This window comes from Eubalaena glacialis, chromosome 10 (assembly GCF_028564815.1).
Source record: "Eubalaena glacialis isolate mEubGla1 chromosome 10, mEubGla1.1.hap2.+ XY, whole genome shotgun sequence".
Taxonomy (NCBI): Eukaryota; Metazoa; Chordata; class Mammalia; order Artiodactyla; family Balaenidae; genus Eubalaena; species Eubalaena glacialis.
Window position 1 is genome coordinate 28,391,513 of NC_083725.1, and position 18,238 is coordinate 28,409,750.

Genomic DNA, 18,238 nt, shown 5'->3' on the forward strand with positions numbered 1-18,238 from the left:
TGATTCAGGGAAAGCCCCAGTGGGTATCGTGAATCTCTTTTGACTTGTGAGCATCAACATGTACTTATGCTGCGTGTCAACCTAAAAATGGAAGACTGATGGCACAAAGCTTGTTTTCCCGTTTTGAAAGCTCCATTCATGCGGCCTCGAAGCTACCTGAAAAGCACTGTTGTTACCGTGCTTTTACTTACAGCCGGCATGGCACATAGAAGAAAATGAGTTTTCTCGAAAGAAACCTTGTGCTTCCAGTTCCTAGTTGGAAGCTCACCCTGCTCTGCTCTATACCAAACGTGAAAGTCAATGTGAGCACTAGCCTCGAAGTAAGGCCCTGATTATGCTGGCAAAACAGGAGGCGTGCAGCAGCTCCATGAGGCCTTCATCGCTGTTCTGCTTTAGTTTCACGGTAGTAAGCTTTCCAAGACTCCTAGGGACTTTGCTTAAGCAACCGTTTCGGTACCACAACACTGCGTAGAGACAGTAAGCTCTGGTCCTGCGTGTATGCTGCGTGTCAACCTAGAAATTGGAGACTGATGGCATAAGGCTTCTTTTCCCATTATGAAAGCTCCGTTCATGCGGCCTCGAAGCTACCTGAAAAGTATTGTTGTTGCCGGAGTTTTCCTCACTGCCGCCATGGTTCTGAGAAGAAAATGAGTTTTCTCCTAAGAAACCTTGGGTTTCCAGTTCCTTGTTGGAAGCTCACCCTGCTCTGCTCTATACCTAAAGTGAAAGTCAACGTGAGCCCAAGCTTCGAAGTAAGGCCCTGATTATCCTTGCAAAACGAGAGGCGTGCAGCAGCTCCATGAGGCCTTCATCGTTGTTCTGCTTTAGTTGCAAGGTAGTAAGCTTTACAACACTCCTAGGGGCCTTGCTTCAGCACCTGTTTCAGTACCAGAACACTGCGTAGAACAAGGAAGCTCTGCTCCTGCGTGTATGCTGCGTGTCAACCTAGAAATTAGAGACTGATGGCACAAGGCTATTTTTCCCATTATGAAAGCTCCGTTGATACGGCCCCGAAGCTACCTTAAAAGCACTGTTGTTACCGTGCTTTTACTTACAGCCGGCATGGTTCATAGAAGAAAATGAGTTTTCTCGAAAGAAACCTTGTGATTCCAGTTCCTAGTTGGAAGCTCACCCTGCTCTGCTCTATACCAAAAGTGAAAGTCAACGTGAGCAGTAGCCTCGAAGTACAGCCCTGCTTATCCTTGCAAAACGGGAGGCGTGCAGCAACTCCATGAGGCCTTCAAGGCTGTTCTGCTTTAGTTTAACGGTAGTAAGCTCTCCAAGACTCTTAGGGACCATGCTTCAGGACCCGTTTCGGTACCAGGACCCTGCATAGAGCCAGGAAGCTCTGTTCCTGCGTTTATGCTGCTTGTCAGCCTAGAAATTGGAGACTGATGGCATAAGGCTTGTTTTCCCATTATGAAAGCTCCGTTCATGCGGCCTCGAAGCTACCTGAAAAGCATTGTTGTTGCCGGGGTTTTCCTCACTGCCGGCATGGTTCTGAGAAGAAAATGAGTTTTCTCCTAAGAAACCTTGGGTTTCCAGTTCCTTGTTGGAAGCTCACCCTGCTCTGCTCTATACCTAAAGTGAAAGTCAACGTGAACCGTAGCCTCGAAGTAAGGCTCTGATTTGCCTTGCCAATGGGGAGGTGTGCAGCAGCTCCATGAGGCCTTCATCACTGTTCTGCTTTAGTTTCACGGTAGTAAGCCTTTCAAAACTCCTAGGGTCCTTGCTTCAGCACCCGTTTCCGTACCAGAATACTGAGTAGAGCAAGGAAGCTCTGGTCCTGTTAAGCAACTTCCAGCCCCGTAGGCCTTTTTGGAACACCCCAGTGTTGGCTAGAGAGAACCAACACACTGCACTCTTCCTTGGGAGAGCCAGATTACCTCAGCTCCACACAGGATTCACGAACACACTTCTAGACTGTCCTCCATGCAATGGGTGGAACCTCATTCCCCTAGCTGAACTCTATTGAGAAAAACACTCTGCTTCTAATCCCTTTTCACATTTCACACTTAGAGTCACGCATCCGCAAGGAGGTGGTCGGCTTGCATTCCAAGTACAATTTAAGCACAGTTCTTGGTGTAACACTGCAGGTCCTTTGAAGATGCAAAGGCCCCTCAGTCTCGCTCGCGCATCCTTTGTTTTGGAACTTCGCTGCACGCGGAAAACCGCATGTAGAGAAAAGTTGATTCAGGGAAAGCCCCAGTGGGTATCGTGAATCTCTTTTGACTTGTGAGCATCAACATGTACTTATGCTGCGTGTCAACCTAAAAATGGAAGACTGATGGCACAAAGCTTGTTTTCCCGTTTTGAAAGCTCCATTCATGCGGCCTCGAAGCTACCTGAAAAGCACTGTTGTTACCGTGCTTTTACTTACAGCCGGCATGGCACATAGAAGAAAATGAGTTTTCTCGAAAGAAACCTTGTGCTTCCAGTTCCTAGTTGGAAGCTCACCCTGCTCTGCTCTATACCAAACGTGAAAGTCAATGTGAGCACTAGCCTCGAAGTAAGGCCCTGATTATGCTGGCAAAACAGGAGGCGTGCAGCAGCTCCATGAGGCCTTCATCGCTGTTCTGCTTTAGTTTCACGGTAGTAAGCTTTCCAAGACTCCTAGGGACTTTGCTTAAGCAACCGTTTCGGTACCACAACACTGCGTAGAGACAGTAAGCTCTGGTCCTGCGTGTATGCTGCGTGTCAACCTAGAAATTGGAGACTGATGGCATAAGGCTTCTTTTCCCATTATGAAAGCTCCGTTCATGCGGCCTCGAAGCTACCTGAAAAGCATTGTTGTTGCCGGGGTTTTCCTCACTGCCGGCATGGTTCTGAGAAGAAAATGAGTTTTCTCCTAAGAAACCTTGGGTTTCCAGTTCCTTGTTGGAAGCTCACCCTGCTCTGCTCTATACCTAAAGTGAAAGTCAACGTGAACCCTAGCCTCGAAGTAAGGCTCTGATTTGCCTTGCCAATGGGGAGGTGTGCAGCAGCTCCATGAGGCCTTCATCACTGTTCTGCTTTAGTTTCACGGTAGTAAGCCTTTCAAAACTCCTAGGGTCCTTGCTTCAGCACCCGTTTCCGTACCAGAATACTGAGTAGAGCAAGGAAGCTCTGGTCCTGTTAAGCAACTTCCAGCCCCGTAGGCCTTTTTGGAACACCCCAGTGTTGGCTAGAGAGAACCAACACACTGCACTCTTCCTTGGGAGAGCCAGATTACCTCAGCTCCACACAGGATTCACGAACACACTTCTAGACTGTCCTCCATGCAATGGGTGGAACCTCATTCCCCTAGCTGAACTCTATTGAGAAAAACACTCTGCTTCTAATCCCTTTTCACATTTCACACTTAGAGTCACGCATCCGCAAGGAGGTGGTTGGCTTGCATTCCAAGTACAATTTAAGCACAGTTCTTGGTGTAACACTGCAGGTCCTTTGAAGATGCAAAGGCCCCTCAGTCTCGCTCGCGCATCCTTTGTTTTGGAACTTCGCTGCACGCGGAAAACCGCATGTAGAGAAAAGTTGATTCAGGGAAAGCCCCAGTGGGTATCGTGAATCTCTTTTGACTTGTGAGCATCAACATGTACTTATGCTGCGTGTCAACCTAAAAATGGAAGACTGATGGCACAAAGCTTGTTTTCCCGTTTTGAAAGCTCCATTCATGCGGCCTCGAAGCTACCTGAAAAGCACTGTTGTTACCGTGCTTTTACTTACAGCCGGCATGGCACATAGAAGAAAATGAGTTTTCTCGAAAGAAACCTTGTGCTTCCAGTTCCTAGTTGGAAGCTCACCCTGCTCTGCTCTATACCAAACGTGAAAGTCAATATGAGCACTAGCCTCGAAGTAAGGCCCTGATTATGCTGGCAAAACAGGAGGCGTGCAGCAGCTCCATGAGGCCTTCATCGCTGTTCTGCTTTAGTTTCACGGTAGTAAGCTTTCCAAGACTCCTAGGGACTTTGCTTAAGCAACCGTTTCGGTACCACAACACTGCGTAGAGACAGTAAGCTCTGGTCCTGCGTGTATGCTGCGTGTCAACCTAGAAATTGGAGACTGATGGCATAAGGCTTCTTTTCCCATTATGAAAGCTCCGTTCATGCGGCCTCGAAGCTACCTGAAAAGCATTGTTGTTGCCGGGGTTTTCCTCACTGCCGGCATGGTTCTGAGAAGAAAATGAGTTTTTTCCTGAGAAACCTAGGGTTTCCAGTTCCTAGTTGGAAGCTCACCCTGCTCTGCTCTATACCTAAAGTGAAAGTCAACGTGAGCAGTAGCCTCGAAGTACAGCCCTGCTTATCCTTGCAAAACGGGAGGCGTGCAGCAACTCCATGAGGCCTTCAAGGCTGTTCTGCTTTAGTTTAACGGTAGTAAGCTCTCCAAGACTCTTAGGGACCATGCTTCAGGACCCGTTTCGGTACCAGGACACTGCATAGAGCCAGGAAGCTCTGTTCCTGCGTATATGCTGCTTGTCAGCCTAGAAATTGGAGACTGATGGCATAAGGCTTGTTTTCCCATTATGAAAGCTCCGTTCATGCGACCTCGAAGCTACCTGAAAAGCATTGTTGTTGCCGGGGTTTTCCTCACTGCCGGCATGGTTCTGAGAAGAAAATGAGTTTTCTCCTAAGAAACCTTGGGTTTCCAGTTCCTTGTTGGAAGCTCACCCTGCTCTGCTCTATACCTAAAGTGAAAGTCAACGTGAACCCTAGCCTCGAAGTAAGGCTCTGATTTGCCTTGCCAATGGGGAGGTGTGCAGCAGCTCCATGAGGCCTTCATCACTGTTCTGCTTTAGTTTCACGGTAGTAAGCCTTTCAAAACTCCTAGGGTCCTTGCTTCAGCACCCGTTTCCGTACCAGAATACTGAGTAGAGCAAGGAAGCTCTGGTCCTGTTAAGCAACTTCCAGCCCCGTAGGCCTTTTTGGAACACCCCAGTGTTGGCTAGAGAGAACCAACACACTGCACTCTTCCTTGGGAGAGCCAGATTACCTCAGCTCCACACAGGATTCACGAACACACTTCTAGACTGTCCTCCATGCAATGGGTGGAACCTCATTCCCCTAGCTGAACTCTATTGAGAAAAACACTCTGCTTCTAATCCCTTTTCACATTTCACACTTAGAGTCACGCATCCGCAAGGAGGTGGTCGGCTTGCATTCCAAGTACAATTTAAGCACAGTTCTTGGTGTAACACTGCAGGTCCTTTGAAGATGCAAAGGCCCCTCAGTCTCGCTCGCGCATCCTTTGTTTTGGAACTTCGCTGCACGCGGAAAACCGCATGTAGAGAAAAGTTGATTCAGGGAAAGCCCCAGTGGGTATCGTGAATCTCTTTTGACTTGTGAGCATCAACATGTACTTATGCTGCATGTCAACCTAAAAATGGAAGACTGATGGCACAAAGCTTGTTTTCCCGTTTTGAAAGCTCCATTCATGCGGCCTCGAAGCTACCTGAAAAGCACTGTTGTTACCGTGCTTTTACTTACAGCCGGCATGGCACATAGAAGAAAATGAGTTTTCTCGAAAGAAACCTTGTGCTTTCAGTTCCTAGTTGGAAGCTCACCCTGCTCTGCTCTATACCAAACGTGAAAGTCAATGTGAGCACTAGCCTCGAAGTAAGGCCCTGATTATGCTGGCAAAACGGGAGGTGTGCAGCAGCTCCATGAGGCCTTCATCGCTGTTCTGCTTTAGTTTCACGGTAGTAAGCTTTCCAAGACTCCTAGGGACTTTGCTTAAGCAACCGTTTCGGTACCAGAACACTTCGTAGAGACAGTAAGCTCTGGTCCTGCGTGTATGCTGCGTGTCAACCTAGAAATTGGAGACTGATGGCATAAGGCTTCTTTTCCCATTATGAAAGCTCCGTTCATGCGGCCTCGAAGCTACCTGAAAAGCATTGTTGTTGCCGGGGTTTTCCTCACTGTCGGCATGGTTCTGAGAAGAAAATGAGTTTTCTCCTGAGAAACCTAGGGTTTCCAGTTCCTTGTTGGAAGCTCACCCTGCTCTGCTCTATACCTAAAGTGAAAGTCAACGTGAGCCCAAGCTTCGAATTAAGGCCCTGATTATCCTTGCAAAACGAGAGGCGTGCAGCAGCTCCATGAGGCCTTCATCGTTGTTCTGCTTTAGTTTCAAGGTAGTAAGCTTTTCAACACTCCTAGGGGCCTTGCTTCAGCACCCGTTTCAGTACCAGAACACTGCGTAGAACCAGGAAGCTCTGCTCCTGCGTGTATGCTGCGTGTCAACCTAGAAATTAGAGACTGATGGCACAAGGCTAGTTTTCCCATTATGAAAGCTCCGTTGATGCGGCCCCAAAGCTACCTGAAAAGCACTGTTGTTACCGTGCTTTTACTTACAGCCGGCATGTCTCATAGAAGAAAATGAGTTTTCTCGAAAGAAACCTTGTGCTTCCAGTTCCTAGTTGGAAGCTCACCCTGCTCTGCTCTATACCAAAAGTGAAACTCAACGTGAGCAGTAGCCTCGAAGTACAGCCCTGCTTATCCTTGCAAAACGGGAGGCGTGCAGCAACTCCATGAGGCCTTCAAGGCTGTTCTGCTTTAGTTTAACGGTAGTAAGCTCTCCAAGACTCTTAGGGACCGTGCTTCAGGACCCGTTTCGGTACCAGGACACTGCATAGAGCCAGGAAGCTCTGTTCCTGCGTTTATGCTGCTTGTCAGCCTAGAAATTGGAGACTGATGGCATAAGGCTTGTTTTCCCATTATGAAAGCTCCGTTCATGCGGCCTCGAAGCTACCTGAAAAGCATTGTTGTTGCCGGGGTTTTCCTCACTGCCGGCATGGTTCTGAGAAGAAAATGAGTTTTCTCCTAAGAAACCTTGGGTTTCCAGTTCCTTGTTGGAAGCTCACCCTGCTCTGCTCTATACCTAAAGTGAAAGTCAACGTGAACCCTAGCCTCGAAGTAAGGCTCTGATTTGCCTTGCCAATGGGGAGGTGTGCAGCAGCTCCATGAGGCCTTCATCACTGTTCTGCTTTAGTTTCACGGTAGTAAGCCTTTCAAAACTCCTAGGGTCCTTGCTTCAGCACCCGTTTCCGTACCAGAATACTGAGTAGAGCAAGGAAGCTCTGGTCCTGTTAAGCAACTTCCAGCCCCGTAGGCCTTTTTGGAACACCCCAGTGTTGGCTAGAGAGAACCAACACACTGCACTCTTCCTTGGGAGAGCCAGATTACCTCAGCTCCACACAGGATTCACGAACACACTTCTAGACTGTCCTCCATGCAATGGGTGGAACCTCATTCCCCTAGCTGAACTCTATTGAGAAAAACACTCTGCTTCTAATCCCTTTTCACATTTCACACTTAGAGTCACGCATCCGCAAGGAGGTGGTCGGCTTGCATTCCAAGTACAATTTAAGCACAGTTCTTGGTGTAACACTGCAGGTCCTTTGAAGATGCAAAGGCCCCTCAGTCTCGCTCGCGCATCCTTTGTTTTGGAACTTCGCTGCACGCGGAAAACCGCATGTAGAGAAAAGTTGATTCAGGGAAAGCCCCAGTGGGTATCGTGAATCTCTTTTGACTTGTGAGCATCAACATGTACTTATGCTGCGTGTCAACCTAAAAATGGAAGACTGATGGCACAAAGCTTGTTTTCCCGTTTTGAAAGCTCCATTCATGCGGCCTCGAAGCTACCTGAAAAGCACTGTTGTTACCGTGCTTTTACTTACAGCCGGCATGGCACATAGAAGAAAATGAGTTTTCTCGAAAGAAACCTTGTGCTTCCAGTTCCTAGTTGGAAGCTCACCCTGCTCTGCTCTATACCAAACGTGAAAGTCAATGTGAGCACTAGCCTCGAAGTAAGGCCCTGATTATGCTGGCAAAACGGGAGGCGTGCAGCAGCTCCATGAGGCCTTCATCGCTGTTCTGCTTTAGTTTCACGGTAGTAAGCTTTCCAAGACTCCTAGGGACTTTGCTTAAGCAACCGTTTCGGTACCAGAACACTGCGTAGAGACAGTAAGCTCTGGTCCTGCGTGTATGCTGCGTGTCAACCTAGAAATTGGAGACTGATGGCATAAGGCTTCTTTTCCCATTATGAAAGCTCCGTTCATGCGGCCTCGAAGCTACCTGAAAAGCATTGTTGTTGCCGGAGTTTTCCTCACTGCCGCCATGGTTCTGAGAAGAAAATGAGTTTTCTCCTAAGAAACCTTGGGTTTCCAGTTCCTTGTTGGAAGCTCACCCTGCTCTGCTCTATACCTAAAGTGAAAGTCAACGTGAGCCCAAGCTTCGAAGTAAGGCCCTGATTATCCTTGCAAAACGAGAGGCGTGCAGCAGCTCCATGAGGCCTTCATCGTTGTTCTGCTTTAGTTGCAAGGTAGTAAGCTTTTCAACACTCCTAGGGGCCTTGCTTCAGCACCCGTTTCAGTACGAGAACACTGCGTAGAACCAGGAAGCTCTGCTCCTGCGTGTATGCTGCGTGTCAACCTAGAAATTAGAGACTGATGGCACAAGGCTAGTTTTCCCATTATGAAAGCTCCGTTGATGCGGCCCCGAAGCTACCTGAAAAGCACTGTTGTTACCGTGCTTTTACTTACAGCCGGCATGGTTCATAGAAGAAAAAGAGTTTTCTCGAAAGAAACCTTGTGCTTCCAGTTCCTAGTTGGAAGCTCACCCTGCTCTGCTCTATACCTAAAGTGAAAGTCAACGTGAGCAGTAGCCTCGAAGTACAGCCCTGCTTATCTCTGCAAAACGGGAGGCGTGCAGCAACTCCATGAGGCCTTCAAGGCTGTTCTGCTTTAGTTTAACGGTAGTAAGCTCTCCAAGACTCTTAGGGACCATGCTTCAGGACCCGTTTCGGTACCAGGACACTGCATAGAGCCAGGAAGCTCTGTTCCTGCGTTTATGCTGCTTGTCAGCCTAGAAATTGGAGACTGATGGCATAAGGCTTGTTTTCCCATTATGAAAGCTCCGTTCATGCGGCCTCGAAGCTACCTGAAAAGCATTGTTGTTGCCGGGGTTTTCCTCACTGCCGGCATGGTTCTGAGAAGAAAATGAGTTTTCTCCTAAGAAACCTTGGGTTTCCAGTTCCTTGTTGGAAGCTCACCCTGCTCTGCTCTATACCTAAAGTGAAAGTCAACGTGAACCCTAGCCTCGAAGTAAGGCTCTGATTTGCCTTGCCAATGGGGAGGTGTGCAGCAGCTCCATGAGGCCTTCATCACTGTTCTGCTTTAGTTTCACGGTAGTAAGCCTTTCAAAACTCCTAGGGTCCTTGCTTCAGCACCCGTTTCCGTACCAGAATACTGAGTAGAGCAAGGAAGCTCTGGTCCTGTTAAGCAACTTCCAGCCCCGTAGGCCTTTTTGGAACACCCCAGTGTTGGCTAGAGAGAACCAACACACTGCACTCTTCCTTGGGAGAGCCAGATTACCTCAGCTCCACACAGGATTCACGAACACACTTCTAGACTGTCCTCCATGCAATGGGTGGAACCTCATTCCCCTAGCTGAACTCTATTGAGAAAAACACTCTGCTTCTAATCCCTTTTCACATTTCACACTTAGAGTCACGCATCCGCAAGGAGGTGGTCGGCTTGCATTCCAAGTACAATTTAAGCACAGTTCTTGGTGTAACACTGCAGGTCCTTTGAAGATGCAAAGGCCCCTCAGTCTCGCTCGCGCATCCTTTGTTTTGGAACTTCGCTGCACGCGGAAAACCGCATGTAGAGAAAAGTTGATTCAGGGAAAGCCCCAGTGGGTATCGTGAATCTCTTTTGACTTGTGAGCATCAACATGTACTTATGCTGCGTGTCAACCTAAAAATGGAAGACTGATGGCACAAAGCTTGTTTTCCCGTTTTGAAAGCTCCATTCATGCGGCCTCGAAGCTACCTGAAAAGCACTGTTGTTACCGTGCTTTTACTTACAGCCGGCATGGCACATAGAAGAAAATGAGTTTTCTCGAAAGAAACCTTGTGCTTCCAGTTCCTAGTTGGAAGCTCACCCTGCTCTGCTCTATACCAAACGTGAAAGTCAATGTGAGCACTAGCCTCGAAGTAAGGCCCTGATTATGCTGGCAAAACGGGAGGTGTGCAGCAGCTCCATGAGGCCTTCATCGCTGTTCTGCTTTAGTTTCACGGTAGTAAGCTTTCCAAGACTCCTAGGGACTTTGCTTAAGCAACCGTTTCGGTACCAGAACACTGCGTAGAGACAGTAAGCTCTGGTCCTGCGTGTATGCTGCGTGTCAACCTAGAAATTGGAGACTGATGGCATAAGGCTTCTTTTCCCATTATGAAAGCTCCGTTCATGCGGCCTCGAAGCTACCTGAAAAGCATTGTTGTTGCCGGGGTTTTCCTCACTGCCGGCATGGTTCTGAGAAGAAAATGAGTTTTCTCCTGAGAAACCTAGGGTTTCCAGTTCCTTGTTGGAAGCTCACCCTGCTCTGCTCTATACCTAAAGTGAAAGTCAACGTGAGCCCAAGCTTCGAATTAAGGCCCTGATTATCCTTGCAAAACGAGAGGCGTGCAGCAGCTCCATGAGGCCTTCATCGTTGTTCTGCTTTAGTTTCAAGGTAGTAAGCTTTTCAACACTCCTAGGGGCCTTGCTTCAGCACCCGTTTCAGTACCAGAACACTGCGTAGAACCAGGAAGCTCTGCTCCTGCGTGTATGCTGCGTGTGAACCTAGAAATTAGAGACTGATGGCACAAGGCTAGTTTTCCCATTATGAAAGCTCCGTTGATGCGGCCCCAAAGCTACCTGAAAAGCACTGTTGTTACCGTGCTTTTACTTACAGCCGGCATGTCTCATAGAAGAAAATGAGTTTTCTCGAAAGAAACCTTGTGCTTCCAGTTCCTAGTTGGAAGCTCACCCTGCTCTGCTCTATACCAAAAGTGAAAGTCAACGTGAGCAGTAGCCTCGAAGTACAGCCCTGCTTATCCTTGCAAAACGGGAGGCGTGCAGCAACTCCATGAGGCCTTCAAGGCTGTTCTGCTTTAGTTTAACGGTAGTAAGCTCTCCAAGACTCTTAGGGACCGTGCTTCAGGACCCGTTTCGGTACCAGGACACTGCATAGAGCCAGGAAGCTCTGTTCCTGCGTTTATGCTGCTTGTCAGCCTAGAAATTGGAGACTGATGGCATAAGGCTTGTTTTCCCATTATGAAAGCTCCGTTCATGCGGCCTCGAAGCTACCTGAAAAGCATTGTTGTTGCCGGGGTTTTCCTCACTGCCGGCATGGTTCTGAGAAGAAAATGAGTTTTCTCCTAAGAAACCTTGGGTTTCCAGTTCCTTGTTGGAAGCTCACCCTGCTCTGCTCTATACCTAAAGTGAAAGTCAACGTGAACCGTAGCCTCGAAGTAAGGCTCTGATTTGCCTTGCCAATGGGGAGGTGTGCAGCAGCTCCATGAGGCCTTCATCATTGTTCTGCTTTGGTTTCACGGTAGTAAGCCTTTCAAAACTCCTAGGGTCCTTGCTTCAGCACCCGTTTCCGTACCAGAATACTGAGTAGAGCAAGGAAGCTCTGGTCCTGTTAAGCAACTTCCAGCCCCGTAGGCCTTTTTGGAACACCCCAGTGTTGGCTAGAGAGAACCAACACACTGCACTCTTCCTTGGGAGAGCCAGATTACCTCAGCTCCACACAGGATTCACGAACACACTTCTAGACTGTCCTCCATGCAATGGGTGGAACCTCATTCCCCTAGCTGAACTCTATTGAGAAAAACACTCTGCTTCTAATCCCTTTTCACATTTCACACTTAGAGTCACGCATCCGCAAGGAGGTGGTCGGCTTGCATTCCAAGTACAATTTAAGCACAGTTCTTGGTGTAACACTGCAGGTCCTTTGAAGATGCAAAGGCCCCTCAGTCTCGCTCGCGCATCCTTTGTTTTGGAACTTCGCTGCACGCGGAAAACCGCATGTAGAGAAAAGTTGATTCAGGGAAAGCCCCAGTGGGTATCGTGAATCTCTTTTGACTTGTGAGCATCAACATGTACTTATGCTGCGTGTCAACCTAAAAATGGAAGACTGATGGCACAAAGCTTGTTTTCCCGTTTTGAAAGCTCCATTCATGCGGCCTCGAAGCTACCTGAAAAGCACTGTTGTTACCGTGCTTTTACTTACAGCCGGCATGGCACATAGAAGAAAATGAGTTTTCTCGAAAGAAACCTTGTGCTTCCAGTTCCTAGTTGGAAGCTCACCCTGCTCTGCTCTATACCAAACGTGAAAGTCAATGTGAGCACTAGCCTCGAAGTAAGGCCCTGATTATGCTGGCAAAACGGGAGGCGTGCAGCAGCTCCATGAGGCCTTCATCGCTGTTCTGCTTTAGTTTCACGGTAGTAAGCTTTCCAAGACTCCTAGGGACTTTGCTTAAGCAACCGTTTCGGTACCAGAACACTGCGTAGAGACAGTAAGCTCTGGTCCTGCGTGTATGCTGCGTGTCAACCTAGAAATTGGAGACTGATGGCATAAGGCTTCTTTTCCCATTATGAAAGCTCCGTTCATGCGGCCTCGAAGCTACCTGAAAAGCATTGTTGTTGCCGGAGTTTTCCTCACTGCCGCCATGGTTCTGAGAAGAAAATGAGTTTTCTCCTAAGAAACCTTGGGTTTCCAGTTCCTTGTTGGAAGCTCACCCTGCTCTGCTCTATACCTAAAGTGAAAGTCAACGTGAGCCCAAGCTTCGAAGTAAGGCCCTGATTATCCTTGCAAAACGAGAGGCGTGCAGCAGCTCCATGAGGCCTTCATCGTTGTTCTGCTTTAGTTGCAAGGTAGTAAGCTTTTCAACACTCCTAGGGGCCTTGCTTCAGCACCCGTTTCAGTACGAGAACACTGCGTAGAACCAGGAAGCTCTGCTCCTGCGTGTATGCTGCGTGTCAACCTAGAAATTAGAGACTGATGGCACAAGGCTAGTTTTCCCATTATGAAAGCTCCGTTGATGCGGCCCCGAAGCTACCTGAAAAGCACTGTTGTTACCGTGCTTTTACTTACAGCCGGCATGGTTCATAGAAGAAAAAGAGTTTTCTCGAAAGAAACCTTGTGCTTCCAGTTCCTAGTTGGAAGCTCACCCTGCTCTGCTCTATACCTAAAGTGAAAGTCAACGTGAGCAGTAGCCTCGAAGTACAGCCCTGCTTATCTCTGCAAAACGGGAGGCGTGCAGCAACTCCATGAGGCCTTCAAGGCTGTTCTGCTTTAGTTTAACGGTAGTAAGCTCTCCAAGACTCTTAGGGACCATGCTTCAGGACCCGTTTCGGTACCAGGACACTGCATAGAGCCAGGAAGCTCTGTTCCTGCGTTTATGCTGCTTGTCAGCCTAGAAATTGGAGACTGATGGCATAAGGCTTGTTTTCCCATTATGAAAGCTCCGTTCATGCGGCCTCGAAGCTACCTGAAAAGCATTGTTGTTGCCGGGGTTTTCCTCACTGCCGGCATGGTTCTGAGAAGAAAATGAGTTTTCTCCTAAGAAACCTTGGGTTTCCAGTTCCTTGTTGGAAGCTCACCCTGCTCTGCTCTATACCTAAAGTGAAAGTCAACGTGAACCCTAGCCTCGAAGTAAGGCTCTGATTTGCCTTGCCAATGGGGAGGTGTGCAGCAGCTCCATGAGGCCTTCATCACTGTTCTGCTTTAGTTTCACGGTAGTAAGCCTTTCAAAACTCCTAGGGTCCTTGCTTCAGCACCCGTTTCCGTACCAGAATACTGAGTAGAGCAAGGAAGCTCTGGTCCTGTTAAGCAACTTCCAGCCCCGTAGGCCTTTTTGGAACACCCCAGTGTTGGCTAGAGAGAACCAACACACTGCACTCTTCCTTGGGAGAGCCAGATTACCTCAGCTCCACACAGGATTCACGAACACACTTCTAGACTGTCCTCCATGCAATGGGTGGAACCTCATTCCCCTAGCTGAACTCTATTGAGAAAAACACTCTGCTTCTAATCCCTTTTCACATTTCACACTTAGAGTCACGCATCCGCAAGGAGGTGGTCGGCTTGCATTCCAAGTACAATTTAAGCACAGTTCTTGGTGTAACACTGCAGGTCCTTTGAAGATGCAAAGGCCCCTCAGTCTCGCTCGCGCATCCTTTGTTTTGGAACTTCGCTGCACGCGGAAAACCGCATGTAGAGAAAAGTTGATTCAGGGAAAGCCCCAGTGGGTATCGTGAATCTCTTTTGACTTGTGAGCATCAACATGTACTTATGCTGCGTGTCAACCTAAAAATGGAAGACTGATGGCACAAAGCTTGTTTTCCCGTTTTGAAAGCTCCATTCATGCGGCCTCGAAGCTACCTGAAAAGCACTGTTGTTACCGTGCTTTTACTTACAGCCGGCATGGCACATAGAAGAAAATGAGTTTTCTCGAAAGAAACCTTGTGCTTCCAGTTCCTAGTTGGAAGCTCACCCTGCTCTGCTCTATACCAAACGTGAAAGTCAATGTGAGCACTAGCCTCGAAGTAAGGCCCTGATTATGCTGGCAAAACGGGAGGTGTGCAGCAGCTCCATGAGGCCTTCATCGCTGTTCTGCTTTAGTTTCACGGTAGTAAGCTTTCCAAGACTCCTAGGGACTTTGCTTAAGCAACCGTTTCGGTACCAGAACACTGCGTAGAGACAGTAAGCTCTGGTCCTGCGTGTATGCTGCGTGTCAACCTAGAAATTGGAGACTGATGGCATAAGGCTTCTTTTCCCATTATGAAAGCTCCGTTCATGCGGCCTCGAAGCTACCTGAAAAGCATTGTTGTTGCCGGGGTTTTCCTCACTGCCGGCATGGTTCTGAGAAGAAAATGAGTTTTCTCCTGAGAAACCTAGGGTTTCCAGTTCCTTGTTGGAAGCTCACCCTGCTCTGCTCTATACCTAAAGTGAAAGTCAACGTGAGCCCAAGCTTCGAATTAAGGCCCTGATTATCCTTGCAAAACGAGAGGCGTGCAGCAGCTCCATGAGGCCTTCATCGTTGTTCTGCTTTAGTTTCAAGGTAGTAAGCTTTTCAACACTCCTAGGGGCCTTGCTTCAGCACCCGTTTCAGTACCAGAACACTGCGTAGAACCAGGAAGCTCTGCTCCTGCGTGTATGCTGCGTGTCAACCTAGAAATTAGAGACTGATGGCACAAGGCTAGTTTTCCCATTATGAAAGCTCCGTTGATGCGGCCCCAAAGCTACCTGAAAAGCACTGTTGTTACCGTGCTTTTACTTACAGCCGGCATGTCTCATAGAAGAAAATGAGTTTTCTCGAAAGAAACCTTGTGCTTCCAGTTCCTAGTTGGAAGCTCACCCTGCTCTGCTCTATACCAAAAGTGAAACTCAACGTGAGCAGTAGCCTCGAAGTACAGCCCTGCTTATCCTTGCAAAACGGGAGGCGTGCAGCAACTCCATGAGGCCTTCAAGGCTGTTCTGCTTTAGTTTAACGGTAGTAAGCTCTCCAAGACTCTTAGGGACCGTGCTTCAGGACCCGTTTCGGTACCAGGACACTGCATAGAGCCAGGAAGCTCTGTTCCTGCGTTTATGCTGCTTGTCAGCCTAGAAATTGGAGATGATGGCATAAGGCTTGTTTTCCCATTATGAAAGCTCCGTTCATGCGGCCTCGAAGCTACCTGAAAAGCATTGTTGTTGCCGGGGTTTTCCTCACTGCCGGCATGGTTCTGAGAAGAAAATGAGTTTTCTCCTAAGAAACCTTGGGTTTCCAGTTCCTTGTTGGAAGCTCACCCTGCTCTGCTCTATACCTAAAGTGAAAGTCAACGTGAACCCTAGCCTCGAAGTAAGGCTCTGATTTGCCTTGCCAATGGGGAGGTGTGCAGCAGCTCCATGAGGCCTTCATCACTGTTCTGCTTTAGTTTCACGGTAGTAAGCCTTTCAAAACTCCTAGGGTCCTTGCTTCAGCACCCGTTTCCGTACCAGAATACTGAGTAGAGCAAGGAAGCTCTGGTCCTGTTAAGCAACTTCCAGCCCCGTAGGCCTTTTTGGAACACCCCAGTGTTGGCTAGAGAGAACCAACACACTGCACTCTTCCTTGGGAGAGCCAGATTACCTCAGCTCCACACAGGATTCACGAACACACTTCTAGACTGTCCTCCATGCAATGGGTGGAACCTCATTCCCCTAGCTGAACTCTATTGAGAAAAACACTCTGCTTCTAATCCCTTTTCACATTTCACACTTAGAGTCACGCATCCGCAAGGAGGTGGTCGGCTTGCATTCCAAGTACAATTTAAGCACAGTTCTTGGTGTAACACTGCAGGTCCTTTGAAGATGCAAAGGCCCCTCAGTCTCGCTCGCGCATCCTTTGTTTTGGAACTTCGCTGCACGCGGAAAACCGCATGTAGAGAAAAGTTGATTCAGGGAAAGCCCCAGTGGGTATCGTGAATCTCTTTTGACTTGTGAGCATCAACATGTACTTATGCTGCGTGTCAACCTAAAAATGGAAGACTGATGGCACAAAGCTTGTTTTCCCGTTTTGAAAGCTCCATTCATGCGGCCTCGAAGCTACCTGAAAAGCACTGTTGTTACCGTGCTTTTACTTACAGCCGGCATGGCACATAGAAGAAAATGAGTTTTCTCGAAAGAAACCTTGTGCTTCCAGTTCCTAGTTGGAAGCTCACCCTGCTCTGCTCTATACCAAACGTGAAAGTCAATGTGAGCACTAGCCTCGAAGTAAGGCCCTGATTATGCTGGCAAAACGGGAGGCGTGCAGCAGCTCCATGAGGCCTTCATCGCTGTTCTGCTTTAGTTTCACGGTAGTAAGCTTTCCAAGACTCCTAGGGACTTTGCTTAAGCAACCGTTTCGGTACCAGAACACTGCGTAGAGACAGTAAGCTCTGGTCCTGCGTGTATGCTGCGTGTCAACCTAGAAATTGGAGACTGATGGCATAAGGCTTCTTTTCCCATTATGAAAGCTCCGTTCATGCGGCCTCGAAGCTACCTGAAAAGCATTGTTGTTGCCGGAGTTTTCCTCACTGCCGCCATGGTTCTGAGAAGAAAATGAGTTTTCTCCTAAGAAACCTTGGGTTTCCAGTTCCTTGTTGGAAGCTCACCCTGCTCTGCTCTATACCTAAAGTGAAAGTCAACGTGAGCCCAAGCTTCGAAGTAAGGCCCTGATTATCCTTGCAAAACGAGAGGCGTGCAGCAGCTCCATGAGGCCTTCATCGTTGTTCTGCTTTAGTTGCAAGGTAGTAAGCTTTTCAACACTCCTAGGGGCCTTGCTTCAGCACCCGTTTCAGTACGAGAACACTGCGTAGAACCAGGAAGCTCTGCTCCTGCGTGTATGCTGCGTGTCAACCTAGAAATTAGAGACTGATGGCACAAGGCTAGTTTTCCCATTATGAAAGCTCCGTTGATGCGGCCCCGAAGCTACCTGAAAAGCACTGTTGTTACCGTGCTTTTACTTACAGCCGGCATGGTTCATAGAAGAAAAAGAGTTTTCTCGAAAGAAACCTTGTGCTTCCAGTTCCTAGTTGGAAGCTCACCCTGCTCTGCTCTATACCTAAAGTGAAAGTCAACGTGAGCAGTAGCCTCGAAGTACAGCCCTGCTTATCTCTGCAAAACGGGAGGCGTGCAGCAACTCCATGAGGCCTTCAAGGCTGTTCTGCTTTAGTTTAACGGTAGTAAGCTCTCCAAGACTCTTAGGGACCATGCTTCAGGACCCGTTTCGGTACCAGGACACTGCATAGAGCCAGGAAGCTCTGTTCCTGCGTTTATGCTGCTTGTCAGCCTAGAAATTGGAGACTGATGGCATAAGGCTTGTTTTCCCATTATGAAAGCTCCGTTCATGCGGCCTCGAAGCTACCTGAAAAGCATTGTTGTTGCCGGGGTTTTCCTCACTGCCGGCATGGTTCTGAGAAGAAAATGAGTTTTCTCCTAAGAAACCTTGGGTTTCCAGTTCCTTGTTGGAAGCTCACCCTGCTCTGCTCTATACCTAAAGTGAAAGTCAACGTGAACCGTAGCCTCGAAGTAAGGCTCTGATTTGCCTTGCCAATGGGGAGGTGTGCAGCAGCTCCATGAGGCCTTCATCACTGTTCTGCTTTAGTTTCACGGTAGTAAGCCTTTCAAAACTCCTAGGGTCCTTGCTTCAGCACCCGTTTCCGTACCAGAATACTGAGTAGAGCAAGGAAGCTCTGGTCCTGTTAAGCAACTTCCAGCCCCGTAGGCCTTTTTGGAACACCCCAGTGTTGGCTAGAGAGAACCAACACACTGCACTCTTCCTTGGGAGAGCCAGATTACCTCAGCTCCACACAGGATTCACGAACACACTTCTAGACTGTCCTCCATGCAATGGGTGGAACCTCATTCCCCTAGCTGAACTCTATTGAGAAAAACACTCTGCTTCTAATCCCTTTTCACATTTCACACTTAGAGTC